The sequence below is a fragment of the Nothobranchius furzeri genome, chromosome 9, assembly GCF_043380555.1.
Source record: "Nothobranchius furzeri strain GRZ-AD chromosome 9, NfurGRZ-RIMD1, whole genome shotgun sequence".
Classification (NCBI taxonomy): domain Eukaryota; kingdom Metazoa; phylum Chordata; class Actinopteri; order Cyprinodontiformes; family Nothobranchiidae; genus Nothobranchius; species Nothobranchius furzeri.
This window is the reverse complement of record NC_091749.1, coordinates 16,087,652-16,111,495: the sequence shown is the minus strand read 5'-3', so window position 1 is coordinate 16,111,495 and position 23,844 is coordinate 16,087,652.

Sequence of the window (23,844 nt, the reverse complement as noted above, 5' to 3'; positions counted from 1 at the left end):
GTAGGGGCTGTTGATTGGAGTACATTAAAACAAACCTGATCTCTCTAGGACATTCAGAAGCCAAGTTATAAGCCCACAAATGTGTAACTGGACTACTTCTTTAAATTGACACCAGATCCGGTGACCTTTGGGACATGGGTTGACCCCCTTAGGAAAGTGCTATCATCATGAAACGTTCAGATCACTTACAACTCAATAGATTCTACCTTCCTGTAACGTTTCAGCCTGATTGGACCTTGTTTTCACACAAATGAACCCAGAATGATGTGAAATTGTGCTTCGTGCAACATAATTCTGGGTGCCATTTAAAAACCATAAGTGTTAATGACTCCATTCCTTTTTGTGGTTGTAGGGGCTGTTGATTGGAGTACAATAAAACAAACCTGACCTCTCTAGGACATTCAGAAGCCAAGTTATAAGCCCACAAATGTGTAACTGGACTACTTCTTTAAAGTGACACCAGATCCGGTGACCTTTGGGACATGGTTTGACCCCCTTAGGAAAGTGCTATCATCATGAAATATTCAGATCACTTACAACTCAATAGATTCTACCTTCCTGTAACGTTTCAGCCTGATTGGACCTTGTTTTCACACAAATGAACCCAGAATGATGTGAAACTGTGCTTCGTGCAATATAATTCTGGGTGCCATTTACAAACCATAAGTGCTAATGACTCCATTCCTTTTTGTGGTTGTAGGGGCTGTTGATTGGAGTACATTAAAACAAACCTGATCTCTCTAGGACATTCAGAAGCCAAGTTATAAGCCCACAAATGTGTAACTGGACTACTTCTTTAAATTGACACCAGATCCGGTGACCTTTGGGACATGGTTTGACCCCCTTAGGAAAGTGCAATCATTATGAAACGTTCAGATCACTTACAACTCAATAGATTCTACCTTCCTGTAACGTTTCAGCCTGATTGGACCTTGTTTTCACACAAATGAACCCAGAATGATGTGAAATTGTGCTTCGTTCAACATAATTCTGGGTGCCATTTACAAAGCATAAGTGCTAATGACTCCATTCCTTTTTGTGGTTGTAGGGGCTGTTGATTGGAGTACACTAAAACAAACCTGACCTCTCTAGGACATTCAGAAGCCAAGTTATAAGCCCACAAAGGTGTAACTGGACTACTTCTTTAAAGTGACACCAGGCCGGGTGACCTTTGGGACACGGTTTGACCCCCTATAGGAATGTTCGATCATCATGAAACGTTCAGATCACTTACAACTCATTAGATTCTACCTTCTTGTAACGTTTCAGCCTGATTGGACCTTGTTTTCACACAAATGAACCCAGAATGATGTGAAATTGTGCTTCGTGCAACATAATTCTGGGTGCCATTTACAAACCATAAGTGCTAATGACTCCATTCCTTTTTGTGGTTGTAGGGGCTGTTGATTGGAGTACACTAAAACAAACCTGACCTCTCTAGGACATTCAGAAGCCAAGTTATAAGCCCACAAAGGTGTAACTGGACTACTTCTTTAAAGTGACACCAGGCCCGGTGACCTTTGGGACATGGTTTGACCCCCTATAGGAATGTGCGATCATCATTAAACGCTCAGATCACTTACAACTCAATAGATTCTACCTTCCTGTAACGTTTCAGCCTGATTGGACCTTGTTTTCACACAAATGAACCCAGAATGATGTGAAATTGTGCTTCGTGCAACATAATTCTGGGTGCCATTTACAAACCATAAGTGCTAATGACTCCATTCCTTTTTGTGGTTGTAGGGGCTGTTGATTGGTGTACATTAAAACAAACCTGATCTCTCTAGGACATTCAGAAGCCAAGTTATAAGCCCACAAATGTGTAACTGGACTACTTCTTTAAATTGACACCAGATCCGGTGACCTTTGGGACATGGGTTGACCCCCTTAGGAAAGTGCTATCATCATGAAACGTTCAGATCACTTACAACTCAATAGATTCTACCTTCCTGTAACGTTTCAGCCTGATTGGACCTTGTTTTCACACAAATGAACCCAGAATGATGTGAAATTGTGCTTCGTGCAACATAATTCTGGGGGCCATTTAAAAACCATAAGTGTTAATGACTCCATTCCTTTTTGTGGTTGTAGGGGCTGTTGATTGGAGTACCCTAAAACAAACATTATCTCTCTAGGACATTCAGAAGCCAAGTTTTAAGCCCACAAATGTGTAACTGGACTACTTCTTTAAAGTGACACCAGATCCGGTGACCTTTGGGACATGGTTTGACCCCCTTAGGAAAGTGCTATCATCATGAAACGTTCAGATCACTTACAACTCAGTAGACTCTACCTTCCTGTAACGTTTCAGCCTGATTGGACCTTGTTTTCACACAAATGGACCCAGAATGATGTGAAAATGTGCTTCGTGCAACATAATTCTGGGTGCCATTTAAAAACCATAAGTGCTAATATCTCCATTCCTTTTTGTGGTTGTAGGGGCTGTTGATTGGAGTACACTAAAACAAACCTGATCTCTCTAGGACATTCAGAAGCCAAGTTATAAGCCCACAAATGTGTAACTGGACTACTTCTTTAAATTGACACCAGATCCGGTGAACTTTGGGACATGGTTTGACCCCCTTAGGAAAGCTATCATCGTGAAACGTTCAGATCACTTACACCTCAATAGATTCTACCTTCCTGTAACGTTTCAGCCTGATTGGACCTTGTTTTCACACAAATGAACTCAGAATGATGTGAAATTGTGCTTTGTGCAACATAATTCTGGGTGCCATTTAAAAACCATAAGTGCTAATGACTCCATTCCTTTTTGTGGTTGTAGGGGCTGTTGATTGGAGTATACTAAAACAAACTTGATCTCTCTAGGACATTCAGAAGCCAAGTTATAAGCCCACAAATGTGTAACTGGACTACTTCTTTAAATTGACACCAGATCCGGTGACCTTTGGGACATGGTTTGACCCCCTTAGGAAAGTGCTAGCATCATGAAACGTTCAGATCACTTACACCTCAATAGATTCTACCTTCCTGTAACGTTTCAGCCTGATTGGACCTTGTTTTCATACAAATGGACCCAGAATGATGTGAAATTGTGCTTCGTGCAACATAATTCTGGGTGCCATTTACAAACCATAAGTGCTAATGACTCCATTCCTTTTTGTGGTTGTAGGGGCTGTTTATTGGAGTACACTTAAACAAACCTGACCTCTCTATGACATTCAGAAGCCAAGTTATAAGCCCACAAAGGTGTAACTGTACTACTTCTTTAAAGTGACACCAGGCCCGGTGACCTTTGGGACATGGTTTGACCCCCTATAGGAATGTGCGATCATCATGAAACGTTCAGATCACTTACAACTCAATAGATTCTACCTTCTTGTAACGTTTCAGCCTGATTGGACCTTGTTTTCACACAAATGGACCCAGAATGATGTGAAATTGTGCTTCGTGCAACATAATTCTGGGTGCCATTTACAAACCATAAGTGCTAATGACTCCATTCCTTTTTGTGGTTGTAGGGACTGTTGATTGGAGTACACAAAAACAAACCTGACCTCTCTAGGACATTCAGAAGCCAAGCTATAAGCCCACAAATGTGTAACTGGACTACTTCTTTAAAGTGACACCACATCCGGTGACCTTTGGGACATGGTTTGACCCCCTTAGGAAAGTGCTATCATCATGAAACGTTCAGATCACTTACAACTCAATAGATTCTACCTTCCTGTAACGTTTCAGCCTGACTGGACCTTGTTTTCACACAAATGAACCCAGAATGATGTGAAGTTGGGCTTCGTGCAACATAATTCTGGGTGCCATTTAAAAACCATAAGTGCTAATGACTCCATTCCTTTTTGTGGTTGTAGGGGCTGTTGATTGGAGTATACTAAAACAAACCTGATCTCTCTAGGACATTCAGAAGCCAAGTTATAAGCCCACAAATGTGTAACTGGACTACTTCTTTAAATTGACACCAGATCCGGTGACCTTTGGGACATGGTTTGACCCCCTTAGGAAAGTGCTAGCATCATGAAACGTTCAGATCACTTACACCACAATAGATTCTACCTTCATGTAACGTGTCAGCCTGATTGGACCTTGTTTTCATACAAATGGACCCAGAATGATGTGAAATTGTGCTTCGTGCAACATAATTCTGGGTGCCATTTACAAACCATAAGTGCTAATGACTCCATTCCTTTTTGTGGTTGTAGGGGCTGTTTATTGGAGTACACTTAAACAAACCTGACCTCTCTATGACATTCAGAAGCCAAGTTATAAGCCCACAAAGGTGTAACTGTACTACTTCTTTAAAGTGACACCAGGCCCGGTGACCTTTGGGACATGGTTTGACCCCCTATAGCAATGTGCGATCATCATGAAACGTTCAGATCACTTACAACTCAATAGATTCTACCTTCTTGTAACGTTTCAGCCTGATTGGCCCTTGTTTTCACACAAATGGACCCAGAATGATGTGAAATTGTGCTTTGTGCAACATAATTCTGGGTGCCATTTACAAACCATAAGTGCTAATGACTCCATTCCTTTTTGTGGTTGTAGGGACTGTTGATTGGAGTACACCAAAACAAACCTGACCTCTCTAGGACATTCAGAAGCCAAGCTATAAGCCCACAAATGTGTAACTGGACTACTTCTTTAAAGTGACACCAGATCCGGTGACCTTTGGGACATGGTTTGACCCCCTTAGGAAAGTGCTATCATCATGAAACGTTCAGATCACTTACAACTCAATAGATTCTACCTTCCTGTAACGTTTCAGCCTGACTGGACCTTGTTTTCACACAAATGAACCCAGAATGATGTGAAGTTGGGCTTCGTGCAACATAATTCTGGGTGCCATTTAAAAACCATAAGTGCTAATGACTCCATTCCTTTTTGTGGTTGTAGGGGCTGTTGATTGGAGTATACTAAAACAAACCTGATCTCTCTAGGACATTCAGAAGCCAAGTTATAAGCCCACAAATGTGTAACTGGACTACTTCTTTAAATTGACACCAGATCCGGTGACCTTTGGGACATGGTTTGACCCCCTTAGGAAAGTGCTATCATCTTGAAACGTTCAGATCACTTACAACTCAATAGATTCTACCTTCCTGTAACGTTTCAGCCTGATTGGACCTTGTTTTCACACAAATAAACCCAGAATGATGTGAAATTGTGCTTCGTGCAACATAATTCTGGGTGCCATTTACAAACCATAAGTGCTAATGACTCCATTCCTTTTTGTGGTTGTAGGGGCTGTTGATTGGAGTACACTAAAACAAACCTGATCTCTCTAGGACATTCAGAAGCCAAGTTATAAGCCCACAAATGTGTAACTGGACTACTTCTTTAAATTGACACCAGATCCGGTGACCTTTGGGACATGGTTTGACCCCCTTAGGAAAGTGCTATCATCATGAAATATTCAGATCACTTACAACTCAATAGATTCTACCTTCCTGTAACGTTTCAGCCTGACTGGACCTTGTTTTCACACAAATGAACCCAGAATGATGTGAAGTTGGGCTTCGTGCAACATAATTCTGGGTGCCATTTAAAAACCATAAGTGCTAATGACTCCATTCCTTTTTGTGGTTGTAGGGGCTGTTGATTGGAGTATACTAAAACAAACCTGATCTCTCTAGGACATTCAGAAGCCAAGTTATAAGCCCACAAATGTGTAACTGGACTACTTCTTTAAATTGACACCAGATCTGGTGACCTTTGGGACATGGTTTGACCCCCTTAGGAAAGTGCTATCATCTTGAAACGTTCAGATCACTTACAACTCAATAGATTCTACCTTCCTGTAACGTTTCAGCCTGATTGGACCTTGTTTTCACACAAATGAACCCAGAATGATGTGAAATTGTGCTTCGTGCAACATAATTCTGGGTGCCATTTACAAACCATAAGTGCTAATGACTCCATTCCTTTTTGTGGTTGTAGGGGCTGTTGATTGGTGTACATTAAAACAAACCTGATCTCTCTAGGACATTCAGAAGCCAAGTTATAAGCCCACAAATGTGTAACTGGACTACTTCTTTAAATTGACACCAGATCCGGTGACCTTTGGGACATGGGTTGACCCCCTTAGGAAAGTGCTATCATCATGAAACGTTCAGATCACTTACAACTCAATAGATTCTACCTTCCTGTAACGTTTCAGCCTGATTGGACCTTGTTTTCACACAAATGGACCCAGAATGATGTGAAAATGTGCTTCGTGCAACATAATTCTGGGTGCCATTTAAAAACCATAAGTGCTAATGTCTCCATTCCTTTTTGTGGTTGTAGGGGCTGTTGATTGGAGTACACTAAAACTAACCTGTAATGTTTCAGCCTGATTGGACCTTGTTTTCACACAAATGAACCCAGAATGATGTGAAATTGTGCTTCGTGCAACATAATTCTGGGTACCATTTAAAAACCATAAGTGCTAATGACTCCATTCCTTTTTGTGGTTGTAGGGGCTGTTGATTGGAGTATACTAAAACAAACCTGATCTCTCTAGGACATTCAGAAGCCAAGTTATAAGCCCACAAATGTGTAACTGGACTACTTCTTTAAATTGACACCAGATCCGGTGACCTTTGGGACATGGTTTGACCCCCTTAGGAAAGTGCTATCATCATGAAACGTTCAGATCACTTACAACTCAATAGATTCTACCTTCCTGTAACGTTTCAGCCTGAGTGGACCTTGTTTTAACACAAATGGACCCAGAATGATGTGAAATTGTACTTCGTGCAACATAATTCTGGGTGCCATTTACAAACCATAAGTGCTAATGACTCCATTCCTTTTTGTGGTTGTAGGGGCTGTTTATTGGAGTACATTAAAACAAACCTGATCTCTCTAGGACATTCAGAAGCCAAGTTATAAGCCCATGTAACTGGACTACTTCTTTAAATTGACACCAGATCCGGTGACCTTTGGGACATTGTTTGACCCCCTTAGGAAAGTGCTATCATCATGAAACGTTCAGATCACTTACAACTCAATAGATTCTACCTTCCTGTAACGTTTCAGCCTGACTGGACCTTGTTTTCACACAAATGAACCCAGAATGATGTGAAATTGGGCTTCGTGCAACATAATTCTGGGTGCCATTTAAAAACCATAAGTGCTAATGACTCCATTCCTTTTTGTGGTTGTAGGGGCTGTTGATTGGAGTACACTAAAACAAACCTGACCTCTCTAGGACATTCAGAAGCCAAGTTATAAGCCCACAAAGGTGTAACTGGACTACTTCTTTAAAGTGACACCAGGACCGGTGACCTTTGGGACATGGTTTGACACCCTATAGGAATGTTCGATCATCATGAAACGTTCAGATCACTTACAACTCAAAAGATTCTACCTTCCTGTAACGTTTCAGCCTGATTGGACCTTGTTTTCACACAAATGAACCCAGAATGATGTGAAATTGTGCTTCGTGCAACATAATTCTGGGTGCCATTTAAAAACCATAAGTGCTAATGTCTCCATTCCTTTTTGTGGTTGTAGCTTCTGTTGATTGGAGTACACTAAAACAAACCTGACCTCTCTAGGACATTCAGAAGCCAAGTTATAAGCCCACAAATGTGTAACTGGACTACTTCTTTAAAGTGACACCAGATCTGGTGACCTTTGGGACATGGGTTGACCCCCTTAGGAAAGTGCTATCATCATGAAACGTTCAGATCACTTACAACTCAATAGATTCTACCTTCCTGTAACGTTTCAGCCTGATTGGACCTTGTTTTCACACAAATGAACCCAGAATGATGTGAAATTGTGCTTCGTGCAACATAATTCTGGGTGCCATTTACAAACCATAAGTGCTAATGACTCCATTACTTTTTGTGGTTGTAGGGGCTGTTGATTGGAGTACACTAAAACAAACCTGACCTCTCTAGGACATTCAGAAGCCAAGTTATAAGCCCACAAAGGTGTAACTGGACTACTTCTTTAAAGTGACACCAGGCCCGGTGACCTTTGGGACATGGTTTGACCCCCTATAGGAATGTGCGATCATCATTAAACGTTCAGATCACTTACAACTCAATAGATTCTACCTTCTTGTAACGTTTCAGCCTGATTGGACCTTGTTTTCACACAAATGGACCCAGAATGATGTGAAATTGTGCTTCGTGCAACATAATTCTGGGTGCCATTTACAAACCATAAGTGCTAATGTCTCCATTCCTTTTTGTGGTTGTAGGGGCTGTTGATTGGAGTACAATAAAACAAACCTGACCTCTCTAGGACATTCAGAAGCCAAGTTGTAAGCCCACAAATGTGTAACTGGACTACTTCTTTAAAGTGACACCAGATCCGGTGACCTTTGGGACATGGTTTGACCCCCTTAGGAAAGTGCTATCATCATGAAACGTTCAGATCACTTACAACTCAATAGATTCTACCTTCCTGTAACGTTTCAGCCTGATTGGACCTTGTTTTCACACAAATGAACCCAGAATGATGTGAAATTGTGCTTCGTGCAACATAATTCTGGGTGCCATTTAAAAACCATAAGTGCTAATGTCTCCATTCCTTTTTGTGGTTGTAGGGGCTGTTGATTGGAGTACACTAAAACAAACCTGATCGCTCTAGGACATTCAGAAGCCAAGTTATAAGCCCACAAATGTGTAACTGGACAACTTCTTTAAATTTACACCAGATCCGGTGACCTTTGGGACATGGTTTGACCCCCTTAGGAAAGTGCTATCATCATGAAATGTTCAGATCACTTACAACTCAATAGATTCTACCTTCCTGTAACGTTTCAGCCTGATTGGACCTTGTTTTCACACAAATGAACCCAGAATGATGTGAAATTTTGCTTTGTGCAACACAATTCTGGGTGCCATTTACAAACCATAAGTGCTAATGACTCCATTCCTTTTTGTGGTTGTAGGGGCTGTTGATTGGAGTACACTAAAACAAACCTGATCTCTCTAGGACATTCAGAAGCCAAGTTATAAGCCCACAAATGTGTAACTGGACTACTTCTTTAAATTGACACCAGATCCGGTGACCTTTGGGACATGGTTTGACCCCCTTAGGAAAGTGCTATCATCATGAAACGTTCAGATCACTTACAACTCAATAGATTCTACCTTCCTGTAACGTTTCAGCCTGATTGGACCTTGTTTTCACACAAATGAACCCAGAATGATGTGAAATTGTGCTTCGTGCAACATAATTCTGGGTGCCATTTACAAACCATAAGTGCTAATGACTCCATTCCTTTTTGTGGTTGTAGGGGCTGTTGATTGGAGTACACTAAAACAAACCTGACCTCTCTAGGACATTCAGAAGCCAAGTTATAAGCCCACAAAGGTGTAACTGGACTACTTCTTTAAAGTGACACCAGGCCCGGTGACCTTTGGGACATGGTTTGACCCCCTATAGGAATGTGCGATCATCATTAAACGTTCAGATCACTTACAACTCAATAGATTCTACCTTCTTGTAACGTTTCAGCCTGATTGGACCTTGTTTTCACACAAATGAACCCAGAATGATGTGAAATTGTGCTTCGTGCAACATAATTCTGGGTGCCATTTAAAAACCATAAGTGCTAATGTCTCCATTCCTTTTTGTGGTTGTAGGGGCTGTTGATTGGAGTACACTAAAACAAACCTGACCTCTCTAGGACATTCAGAAGCCAAGTTATAAGCCCACAAATGTGTAACTGGACTACTTCTTTAAAGTGACACCAGATCCGGTGACCTTTGGGACATGGTTTGACCCCCTTAGAAAAGTGCTATCATCATGAAACGTTCAGATCACTTACAACTCAATAGATTCTACCTTCCTGTAACGTTTCAGCCTGATTGGACCTTGTTTTCACACAAATGAACCAAGAATGATGTGAAATTGGGCTTCGTGCAACATAATTCTGGGTACCATTTACAAACCATAAGTGCTAATGACTCCATTCCTTTTTGTGGTTGTAGGGGCTTTTGATTGGAGTACACTAAAACAAACCTAACCTCTCTAGGACATTCAGAAGCCAAGTTATAAGCCCACAAAGGTGTAAATGGACTACATCTTTAAAGTGACACCAGGCCCGATGACCTTTGGGACATGGTTTTACCCCCTATAGGAATGTGCGATCATCTTGAAACGTTCAGATCACTTACAACTCAATAGATTCTACCTTCTTGTAGCGTTTCAGCCTGATTGGACCTTGTTTTCACACAAATGGACCCAGAATGATGTGAAATTGTGCTTCGTGCAACATAATTCTGGGTGCCATTTACAAACCATAAGTGCTAATGTCTCCATTCCTTTTTGTGGTTGTAGGGGCTGTTGATTGGAGTACAATAAAACAAACCTGACCTCTCTAGGACATTCAGAAGCCAAGTTGTAAGCCCACAAATGTGTAACTGGACTACTTCTTTAAAGTGACACCAGATCCGGTGACCTTTGGGACATGGTTTGACCCCCTTAGGAAAGTGCTATCATCATGAAACGTTCAGATCACTTACAACTCAATAGATTCTACCTTCCTGTAACGTTTCAGCCTGATTGGACCTTGTTTTCACACAAATGAACCCAGAATGATGTGAAATTGTGCTTCGTGCAACATAATTCTGGGTGCCATTTAAAAACCATAAGTGCTAATGTCTCCTTTCCTTTTTGTGGTTGTAGGGGCTGTTGATTGGAGTACACTAAAACAAACCTGATCGCTCTAGGACATTCAGAAGCCAAGTTATAAGCCCACAAATGTGTAACTGGACAACTTCTTTAAAGTGACACCAGATCCGGTGACCTTTGGGACATGGTTTGACCCCCTTAGGAAAGTGCTAGCATCATGAAACGTTCAGATCACTTACAACTCAGTAGATTCTACCTTCCTGTAACGTTTCAGCCTTATTGGACCTTGTTTTCACACAAATGAACCCAGAATGATGTGAAAATGTGCTTCGTGCAACATAATTCTGGGTGCCATTTACAAACCATAAGTGCTAATGACTCCATTCCTTTTTGTGGTTGTAGGGGCTGTTTATTGGAGTACACTTAAACAAACCTGACCTCTCTATGACATTCAGAAGCCAAGTTATAAGCCCACAAAGGTGTAACTGTACTACTTCTTTAAAGTGACACCAGGCCCGGTGACCTTTGGGACATGGTTTGACCCCCTATAGGAATGTTCGATCATCATGAAACGTTCAGATCACTTACAACTCAATAGATTCTACCTTCTTGTAACGTTTCAGCCTGATTGGACCTTGTTTTCACACAAATGGACCCAGAATGATGTGAAATTGTGCTTCGTGCAACATAATTCTGGGTGCCATTTACAAACCATAAGTGCTAATGACTCCATTCCTTTTTGTGGTTGTAGGGACTGTTGATTGGAGTACACAAAAACAAACCTGACCTCTCTAGGACATTCAGAAGCCAAGCTATAAGCCCACAAATGTGTAACTGGACTACTTCTTTAAAGTGACACCACATCCGGTGACCTTTGGGACATGGTTTGACCCCCTTAGGAAAGTGCTATCATCATGAAACGTTCAGATCACTTACAACTCAATAGATTCTACCTTCCTGTAACGTTTCAGCCTGACTGGACCTTGTTTTCACACAAATGAACCCAGAATGATGTGAAGTTGGGCTTCGTGCAACATAATTCTGGGTGCCATTTAAAAACCATAAGTGCTAATGACTCCATTCCTTTTTGTGGTTGTAGGGGCTGTTGATTGGAGTATACTAAAACAAACCTGATCTCTCTAGGACATTCAGAAGCCAAGTTATAAGCCCACAAATGTGTAACTGGACTACTTCTTTAAATTGACACCAGATCCGGTGACCTTTGGGACATGGTTTGACCCCCTTAGGAAAGTGCTAGCATCATGAAACATTCAGATCACTTACACCACAATAGATTCTACCTTCATGTAACGTGTCAGCCTGATTGGACCTTGTTTTCATACAAATGGACCCAGAATGATGTGAAATTGTGCTTTGTGCAACATAATTCTGGGTGCCATTTACAAACCATAAGTGCTAATGACTCCATTCCTTTTTGTGGTTGTAGGGGCTGTTTATTGGAGTACACTTAAACAAACCTGACCTCTCTATGACATTCAGAAGCCAAGTTATAAGCCCACAAAGGTGTAACTGTACTACTTCTTTAAAGTGACACCAGGCCCGGTGACCTTTGGGACATGGTTTGACCCCCTATAGCAATGTGCGATCATCATGAAACGTTCAGATCACTTACAACTCAATAGATTCTACCTTCTTGTAACGTTTCAGCCTGATTGGCCCTTGTTTTCACACAAATGGACCCAGAATGATGTGAAATTGTGCTTTGTGCAACATAATTCTGGGTGCCATTTACAAACCATAAGTGCTAATGACTCCATTCCTTTTTGTGGTTGTAGGGACTGTTGATTGGAGTACACCAAAACAAACCTGACCTCTCTAGGACATTCAGAAGCCAAGCTATAAGCCCACAAATGTGTAACTGGACTACTTCTTTAAAGTGACACCAGATCCGGTGACCTTTGGGACATGGTTTGACCCCCTTAGGAAAGTGCTATCATCATGAAACGTTCAAATCACTTACAACTCAATAGATTCTACCTTCCTGTAACGTTTCAGCCTGACTGGACCTTGTTTTCACACAAATGAACCCAGAATGATGTGAAGTTGGGCTTCGTGCAACATAATTCTGGGTGCCATTTAAAAACCATAAGTGCTAATGACTCCATTCCTTTTTGTGGTTGTAGGGGCTGTTGATTGGAGTATACTAAAACAAACCTGATCTCTCTAGGACATTCAGAAGCCAAGTTATAAGCCCACAAATGTGTAACTGGACTACTTCTTTAAATTGACACCAGATCCGGTGACCTTTGGGACATGGTTTGACCCCCTTAGGAAAGTGCTATCATCTTGAAACGTTCAGATCACTTACAACTCAATAGATTCTACCTTCCTGTAACGTTTCAGCCTGATTGGACCTTGTTTTCACACAAATAAACCCAGAATGATGTGAAATTGTGCTTCGTGCAACATAATTCTGGGTGCCATTTACAAACCATAAGTGCTAATGACTCCATTCCTTTTTGTGGTTGTAGGGGCTGTTGATTGGAGTACACTAAAACAAACCTGATCTCTCTAGGACATTCAGAAGCCAAGTTATAAGCCCACAAATGTGTAACTGGACTACTTCTTTAAATTGACACCAGATCCGGTGACCTTTGGGACATGGTTTGACCCCCTTAGGAAAGTGCTATCATCATGAAACGTTCAGATCACTTACAACTCAATAGATTCTACCTTCCTGTAACGTTTCAGCCTGATTGGACCTTGTTTTCACACAAATGAACCCAGAATGATGTGAAATTGTGCTTCGTGCAACATAATTCTGGGTGCCATTTACAAACCATAAGTGCTAATGACTCCATTCCTTTTTGTGGTTGTAGGGGCTGTTGATTGGAGTACATTAAAACAAACCTGATCTCTCTAGGACATTCAGAAGCCAAGTTATAAGCCCACAAATGTGTAACTGGACTACTTCTTTAAATTGACACCAGATCCGGTGACCTTTGGGACATGGGTTGACCCCCTTAGGAAAGTGCTATCATCATGAAACGTTCAGATCACTTACAACTCAATAGATTCTACCTTCCTGTAACGTTTCAGCCTGATTGGACCTTGTTTTCACACAAATGAACCCAGAATGATGTGAAATTGTGCTTCGTGCAACATAATTCTGGGTGCCATTTAAAAACCATAAGTGTTAATGACTCCATTCCTTTTTGTGGTTGTAGGGGCTGTTGATTGGAGTACAATAAAACAAACCTGACCTCTCTAGGACATTCAGAAGCCAAGTTATAAGCCCACAAATGTGTAACTGGACTACTTCTTTAAAGTGACACCAGATCCGGTGACCTTTGGGACATGGTTTGACCCCCTTAGGAAAGTGCTATCATCATGAAATATTCAGATCACTTACAACTCAATAGATTCTACCTTCCTGTAACGTTTCAGCCTGACTGGACCTTGTTTTCACACAAATGAACCCAGAATGATGTGAAGTTGGGCTTCGTGCAACATAATTCTGGGTGCCATTTAAAAACCATAAGTGCTAATGACTCCATTCCTTTTTGTGATTGTAGGGGCTGTTGATTGGAGTATACTAAAACAAACCTGATCTCTCTAGGACATTCAGAAGCCAAGTTATAAGCCCACAAATGTGTAACTGGACTACTTCTTTAAATTGACACCAGATCTGGTGACCTTTGGGACATGGTTTGACCCCCTTAGGAAAGTGCTATCATCTTGAAACGTTCAGATCACTTACAACTCAATAGATTCTACCTTCCTGTAACGTTTCAGCCTGATTGGACCTTGTTTTCACACAAATGAACCCAGAATGATGTGAAATTGTGCTTCGTGCAACATAATTCTGGGTGCCATTTACAAACCATAAGTGCTAATGACTCCATTCTTTTTTGTGGTTGTAGGGGCTGTTGATTGGTGTACATTAAAACAAACCTGATCTCTCTAGGACATTCAGAAGCCAAGTTATAAGCCCACAAATGTGTAACTGGACTACTTCTTTAAATTGACACCAGATCCGGTGACCTTTGGGACATGGGTTGACCCCCTTAGGAAAGTGCTATCATCATGAAACGTTCAGATCACTTACAACTCAATAGATTCTACCTTCCTGTAACGTTTCAGCCTGATTGGACCTTGTTTTCACACAAATGAACCCAGAATGATGTGAAATTGTGCTTCGTGCAACATAATTCTGGGGGCCATTTAAAAACCATAAGTGTTAATGACTCCATTCCTTTTTGTGGTTGTAGGGGCTGTTGATTGGAGTACCCTAAAACAAACATTATCTCTCTAGGACATTCAGAAGCCAAGTTATAAGCCCACAAATGTGTAACTGGACTACTTCTTTAAAGTGACACCAGATCCGGTGACCTTTGGGACATGGTTTGACCCCCTTAGGAAAGTGCTATCATCATGAAACGTTCAGATCACTTACAACTCAGTAGATTCTACCTTCCTGTAACGTTTCAGCCTGATTGGACCTTGTTTTCACACAAATGGACCCAGAATGATGTGAAAATGTGCTTCGTGCAACATAATTCTGGGTGCCATTTAAAAGCCATAAGTGCTAATGTCTCCATTCCTTTTTGTGGTTGTAGGGGCTGTTGATTGGAGTACACTAAAACTAACCTGTAATGTTTCAGCCTGATTGGACCTTGTTTTCACACAAATGAACCCAGAATGATGTGAAATTGTGCTTCGTGCAACATAATTCTGGGTACCATTTAAAAACCATAAGTGCTAATGACTCCATTCCTTTTTGTGGTTGTAGGGGCTGTTGATTGGAGTATACTAAAACAAACCTGATCTCTCTAGGACATTCAGAAGCCAAGTTATAAGCCCACAAATGTGTAACTGGACTACTTCTTTAAATTGACACCAGATCCGGTGACCTTTGGGACATGGTTTGACCCCCTTAGGAAAGTGCTATCATCATGAAACGTTCAGATCACTTACAACTCAATAGATTCTACCTTCCTGTAACGTTTCAGCCTGAGTGGACCTTGTTTTAACACAAATGGACCCAGAATGATGTGAAATTGTACTTCGTGCAACATAATTCTGGGTGCCATTTACAAACCATAAGTGCTAATGACTCCATTCCTTTTTGTGGTTGTAGGGGCTGTTGATTGGAGTACACTAAAACAAACCTGACCTCTCTAGGACATTCAGAAGCCAAGTTATAAGCCCACAAAGGTGTAACTGGACTACTTCTTTAAAGTGACACCAGGCCCGGTGACCTTTGGGACATGGTTTGACCCCCTATAGGAATGTGCGATCATCATGAAACGTTCAGATCACTTACAACTCAATAGATTCTACCTTCTTGTAACATTTCAGCCTGATTGGACCTTGTTTTCACACAAATGGACCCAGAATGATGTGAAATTGTGCTTCGTGCAATGTAATTCTGGGTGCCATTTACAAACCATAAGTGCTAATGACTCCATTCCTTTTTGTGGTTGTAGGGGCTGTTTATTGGAGTACATTAAAACAAACCTGATCTCTCTAGGACATTCAGAAACCAAGTTATAAGCCCATGTAACTGGACTACTTCTTTAAATTGACACCAGATCCGGTGACCTTTGGGACATTGTTTGACCCCCTTAGGAAAGTGCTATCATCATGAAACGTTCAGATCACTTACAACTCAATAGATTCTACCTTCCTGTAACGTTTCAGCCTGACTGGACCTTGTTTTCACACAAATGAACCCAGAATGATGTGAAATTGGGCTTCGTGCAACATAATTCTGGGTGCCATTTAAAAACCATAAGTGCTAATGACTCCATTCCTTTTTGTGGTTGTAGGGGCTGTTGATTGGAGTACACTAAAACAAACCTGACCTCTCTAGGACATTCAGAAGCCAAGTTATAAGCCCACAAAGGTGTAACTGGACTACTTCTTTAAAGTGACACCAGGACCAGGTGACCTTTGGGACATGGTTTGACACCCTATAGGAATGTTCGATCATCATGAAACGTTCAGATCACTTACAACTCAAAAGATTCTACCTTCCTGTAACGTTTCAGCCTGATTGGACCTTGTTTTCACACAAATGAACCCAGAATGATGTGAAATTGTGCTTCGTGCAACATAATTCTGGGTGCCATTTAAAAACCATAAGTGCTAATGTCTCCATTCCTTTTTGTGGTTGTAGCTTCTGTTGATTGGAGTACACTAAAACAAACCTGACCTCTCTAGGACATTCAGAAGCCAAGTTATAAGCCCACAAATGTGTAACTGGACTACTTCTTTAAAGTGACACCAGATCTGGTGACCTTTGGGACATGGGTTGACCCCCTTAGGAAAGTGCTATCATCATGAAACGTTCAGATCACTTACAACTCAATAGATTCTACCTTCCTGTAACGTTTCAGCCTGATTGGACCTTGTTTTCACACAAATGAACCCAGAATGATGTGAAATTGTGCTTCGTGCAACATAATTCTGGGTGCCATTTACAAACCATAAGTGCTAATGACTCCATTACTTTTTGTGGTTGTAGGGGCTGTTGATTGGAGTACACTAAAACAAACCTGACCTCTCTAGGACATTCAGAAGCCAAGTTATAAGCCCACAAAGGTGTAACTGGACTACTTCTTTAAAGTGACACCAGGCCCGGTGACCTTTGGGACATGGTTTGACCCCCTATAGGAATGTGAGATCATCATTAAACGTTCAGATCACTTACAACTCAATAGATTCTACCTTCTTGTAACGTTTCAGCCTGATTGGACCTTGTTTTCACACAAATGGACCCAGAATGATGTGAAATTGTGCTTCGTGCAACATAATTCTGGGTGCCATTTACAAACCATAAGTGCTAATGTCTCCATTCCTTTTTGTGGTTGTAGGGGCTGTTGATTGGAGTACAATAAAACAAACCTGACCTCTCTAGGACATTCAGAAGCCAAGTTGTAAGCCCACAAATGTGTAACTGGACTACTTCTTTAAAGTGACACCAGATCCGGTGACCTTTGGGACATGGTTTGACCCCCTTAGGAAAGTGCTATCATCATGAAACGTTCAGATCACTTACAACTCAATAGATTCTACCTTCCTGTAACGTTTCAGCCTGATTGGACCTTGTTTTCACACAAATGGACCCAGAATGATGTGAAATTGTGCTTCGTGCAACATAATTCTGGGTGCCATTTACAAACCATAAGTGCTAATGTCTCCATTCCTTTTTGTGGTTGTAGGGGCTGTTGATTGGAGTACAATAAAACAAACCTGACCTCTCTAGGACATTCAGAAGCCAAGTTGTAAGCCCACAAATGTGTAACTGGACTACTTCTTTAAAGTGACACCAGATCCGGTGACCTTTGGGACATGGTTTGACCCCCTTAGGAAAGTGCTATCATCATGAAACGTTCAGATCACTTACAACTCAATAGATTCTACCTTCCTGTAACGTTTCAGGCTGATTGGACCTTGTTTTCACACAAATGAACCCAGAATGATGTGAAATTGTGCTTCGTGCAACATAATTCTGGGTGCCATTTAAAAACCATAAGTGCTAATGTCTCCATTCCTTTTTGTGGTTCTAGGGGCTGTTGATTGGAGTACACTAAAACAAACCTGATCGCTCTAGGACATTCAGAAGCCAAGTTATAAGCCCACAAATGTGTAACTGGACTACTTCTTTAAATTGACACCAGATCCGGTGACCTTTGGGACATGGTTTGACCCCCTTAGGAAAGTGCTATCATCATGAAACGTTCAGATCACTTACAACTCAATAGATTCTACCTTCCTGTAACGTTTCAGCCTGATTGGACCTTGTTTTCACACAAATGAACCCAGAATGATGTGAAATTGTGCTTCGTGCAACATAATTCTGGGTGCCATTTACAAACCATAAGTGCTAATGACTCCATTCCTTTTTGTGGTTGTAGGGGCTGTTGATTGGAGTACACTAAAACAAACCTGACCTCTCTAGGACATTCAGAAGCCAAGTTATAAGCCCACAAAGGTGTAACTGGACTACTTCTTTAAAGTGACACCAGGCCCGGTGACCTTTGGGACATGGTTTGACCCCCTATAGGAATGTGCGATCATCATTAAACGTTCAGATCACTTACAACTCAATAGATTCTACCTTCTTGTAACGTTTCAGCCTGATTGGACCTTGTTTTCACACAAATGAACCCAGAATGATGTGAAATTGTGCTTCGTGCAACATAAATCTGGGTGCCATTTAAAAACCATGAGTGCTAATGTCTCCATTCCTTTTTGTGGTTGTAGGGGCTGTTGATTGGAGTACACTAAAACAAACCTGACCTCTCTAGGACATTCAGAAGCCAAGTTATAAGCCCACAAATGTGTAACTGGACTACTTCTTTAAAGTGACACCAGATCCGGTGACCTTTGGGACATGGTTTGACCCCCTTAGAAAAGTGCTATCATCATGAAACGTTCAGATCACTTACAACTCAATAGATTCTACCTTCCTGTAACGTTTCAGCCTGATTGGACCTTGTTTTCACACAAATGAACCAAGAATGATGTGAAATTGGGCTTCGTGCAACATAATTCTGGGTACCATTTACAAACCATAAGTGCTAATGACTCCATTCCTTTTTGTGGTTGTAGGGGCTTTTGATTGGAGTACACTAAAACAAACCTAACCTCTCTAGGACATTCAGAAGCCAAGTTATAAGCCCACAAAGGTGTAAATGGACTACATCTTTAAAGTGACACCAGGCCCGATGACCTTTGGGACATGGTTTTACCCCCTATAGGAATGTGCGATCATCTTGAAACGTTCAGATCACTTACAACTCAATAGATTCTACCTTCTTGTAGCGTTTCAGCCTGATTGGACCTTGTTTTCACACAAATGGACCCAGAATGATGTGAAATTGTGCTTCGTGCAACATAATTCTGGGTGCCATTTACAAACCATAAGTGCTAATGTCTCCATTCCTTTTTGTGGTTGTAGGGGCTGTTGATTGGAGTACAATAAAACAAACCTGACCTCTCTAGGACATTCAGAAGCCAAGTTGTAAGCCCACAAATGTGTAACTGGACTACTTCTTTAAAGTGACACCAGATCCGGTGACCTTTGGGACATGGTTTGACCCCCTTAGGAAAGTGCTATCATCATGAAACGTTCAGATCACTTACAACTCAATAGATTCTACCTTCCTGTAACGTTTCAGCCTGATTGGACCTTGTTTTCACACAAATGAACCCAGAATGATGTGAAATTGTGCTTCGTGCAACATAATTCTGGGTGCCATTTAAAAACCATAAGTGCTAATGTCTCCTTTCCTTTTTGTGGTTGTAGGGGCTGTTGATTGGAGTACACTAAAACAAACCTGATCGCTCTAGGACATTCAGAAGCCAAGTTATAAGCCCACAAATGTGTAACTGGACAACTTCTTTAAATTTACACCAGATCCGGTGACCTTTGGGACATGGTTTGACCCCCTTAGGAAAGTGCTATCATCATGAAATGTTCAGATCACTTACAACTCAATAGATTCTACCTTCCTGTAACGTTTCAGCCTGATTGGACCTTGTTTTCACACAAATGAACCCAGAATGATGTGAAATTTTGCTTCGTGCAACATAATTCTGGGTGCCATTTACAATCCATAAGTGCTAATGACTCTATTCCTTTTTGTGGTTGTAGGGGCTGTTGATTGGAGTACACTAAAACAAACCTGATCTCTCTAGGACATTCAGAAGCCAAGTTATAAGCCCACAAATGTGTAACTGGACTATTTCTTTAAATTGACACCAGATCCGGTGACCTTTGGGACATGGTTTGACCCCCTTAGGAAAGTGCTATCATCATGAAACGTTCAGATCACTTACAACTCAATAGATTCTACCTTCCTGTAACGTTTCAGCCTGATTGGACCTTGTTTTCACACAAATGAACCCAGAATGATGTGAAATTGTGCTTCGTGCAACATAATTCTGGGTGCCATTTACAAACCATAAGTGCTAATGACTCCATTCCTTTTTGTGGTTGTAGGGGCTGTTGATTGGAGTACATTAAAACAAACCTGATCTCTCTAGGACATTCAGAAGCCAAGTTATAAGCCCACAAATGTGTAACTGGACTACTTCTTTAAATTGACACCAGATCCGGTGACATTTGGGACATGGGTTGACCCCCTTAGGAAAGTGCTATCATCATGAAACGTTCAGATCACTTACAACTCAATAGATTCTACCTTCCTGTAACGTTTCAGCCTGATTGGACCTTGTTTTCACACAAATGAACCCAGAATGATGTGAAATTGTGCTTCGTGCAACATAATTCTGGGTGCCATTTAAAAACCATAAGTGCTAATGTCTCCATTCCTTTTTGTGGTTGTAGGGGCTGTTGATTGGAGTACACTAAAACAAACCTGATCGCTCTAGGACATTCAGAAGCCAAGTTATAAGCCCACAAATGTGTAACTGGACAACTTCTTTAAATTTACACCAGATCCGGTGACCTTTGGGACATGGTTTGACCCCCTTAGGAAAGTGCTATCATCATGAAATGTTCAGATCACTTACAACTCAATAGATTCTACCTTCCTGTAACGTTTCAGCCTGATTGGACCTTGTTTTCACACAAATGAACCCAGAATGATGTGAAATTTTGCTTCGTGCAACATAATTCTGGGTGCCATTTACAAACCATAAGTGCTAATGACTCCATTCCTTTTTGTGGTTGTAGGGGCTGTTGATTGGAGTACACTAAAACAAACCTGATCTCTCTAGGACATTCAGAAGCCAAGTTATAAGCCCACACATGTGTAACTGGACTACTTCTTTAAATTGACACCAGATCCGGTGACCTTTGGGACATGGTTTGACCCCCTTAGGAAAGTGCTATCATCATGAAACGTTCAGATCACTTACAACTCAATAGATTCTACCTTCCTGTAGCGTTTCAGCCTGATTGGACCTTGTTTTCACACAAATGAACCCAGAATGATGTGAAATTGTGCTTCGTGCAACATAATTCTGGGTGCCATTTAAAAACCATAAGTGCTAATGACTCCATTCCTTTTTGTGGTTGTAGGGGCTGTTGATTGGAGTACCCTAAAACAAACATGATCTCTCTAGGACATTCAGAAGCCAAGTTATAAGCCAATAAATGTGTAACTGGACTACTTCTTTAAAGTGACACCAGATCCGGTGACCTTTGGGACATGGTTTGACCCCCTTAGGAAAGTGCTATCATCATGAAATGTTCAGATCACTTACAACTCAATAGATTCTACCTTCCTGTAACGTTTCAGCGTGATTGGACCTTGTTTTCACACAAATGAACCCAGAATGATGTGAAATTTTGCTTCGTGCAACATAATTCTGGGTGCCATTTACAAACCATAAGTGCTAATGACTCTATTCCTTTTTGTGGTTGTAGGGGCTGTTGATTGGAGTACACTAAAACAAACCTGATCTCTCTAGGACATTCAGAAGCCAAGTTATAAGCCCACAAATGTGTAACTGGACTACTTCTTTAAATTGACACCAGATCCGGTGACCTTTGGGACATGGTTTGACCCCCTTAGGAAAGTGCTATCATCATGAAACGTTCAGATCACTTACAACTCAATAGATTCTACCTTCCTGTAACGTTTCAGCCTGATTGGACCTTGTTTTCACACAAATGAACCCAGAATGATGTGAAATTGTGCTTCGTGCAACATAATTCTGGGTGCCATTTACAAACCATAAGTGCTAATGACTCCATTCCTTTTTGTGGTTGTAGGGGCTGTTGATTGGAGTACATTAAAACAAACCTGATCTCTCTAGGACATTCAGAAGCCAAGTTATAAGCCCACAAATGTGTAACTGGACTACTTCTTTAAATTGACACCAGATCCGGTGACATTTGGGACATGGGTTGACCCCCTTAGGAAAGTGCTATCATCATGAAACGTTCAGATCACTTACAACTCAATAGATTCTACCTTCCTGTAACGTTTCAGCCTGATTGGACCTTGTTTTCACACAAATGAACCCAGAATGATGTGAAATTGTGCTTCGTGCAACATAATTCTGGGTGCCATTTAAAAACCATAAGTGCTAATGTCTCCATTCCTTTTTGTGGTTGTAGGGGCTGTTGATTGGAGTACCCTAAAACAAACATTATCTCTCTAGGACATTAAGAAGCAAAGTTATAAGCCCACAAATGTGTAACTGGACAACTTCTTTAAATTTACACCAGATCCGGTGACCTTTGGGACATGGTTTGACCCCCTTAGGAAAGTGCTATCATCATGAAATGTTCAGATCACTTACAACTCAATAGATTCTACCTTCCTGTAACGTTTCAGCCTGTTTGGACCTTGTTTTCACACAAATGAACCCAGAATGATGTGAAATTTTGCTTCGTGCAACATAATTCTGGGTGCCATTTACAAACCATAAGTGCTAATGACTCCATTCCTTTTTGTGGTTGTAGGGGCTGTTGATTGGAGTACACTAAAACAAACCTGATCTCTCTAGGACATTCAGAAGCCAAGTTATAAGCCCACAAATGTGTAACTGGACTACTTCTTTAAATTGACACCAGATCCGGTGACCTTTGGGACATGGTTTGACCCCCTTAGGAAAGTGCTATCATCATGAAACGTTCAGATCACTTACAACTCAATAGATTCTACCTTCCTGTAACGTTTCAGCCTGATTGGACCTTGTTTTCACACAAATGAACCCAGAATGATGTGAAATTGTGCTTCGTGCAACATAATTCTGGGTGCCATTTAAAAACCATAAGTGCTAATGACTCCATTCCTATTTGTGGTTGTAGGGGCTGTTGATTGGAGTACCCTAAAACAAACATGATCTCTCTAGGACATTCAGAAGCCAAGTTATAAGCCAATAAATGTGTAACTGGACTACTTCTTTAAAGTGACACCAGATCCGGTGACCTTTGGGACATGGTTTGACCACCTTAGGAAAGTGCTATCATCATGAAACGGTCAGATCACTTACAACTCAGTAGATTCTACCTTCCTGTAACGTTTCAGCCTGATTGGACCTTGTTTTCACACAAATGGACCCAGAATGATGTGAAATTGTGCTTCGTGCAACATAATTCTGGGTGCCATTTAAAAACCATAAGGGCTAATGACTCCATTCCTTTTTGTGGTTGTAGGGGCTGTTGATTGGAGTATACTAAAACAAACCTGATCTCTCTAGGACATTCAGAAGCCAAGTTATAAGCCCACAAATGTGTAACTGGACTACTTCTTTAAATTGACACCAGATCCGGTGACCTTTGGGACATGGTTTGACCCCCTTAGGAAAGTGCTATCATCATGAAACGTTCAG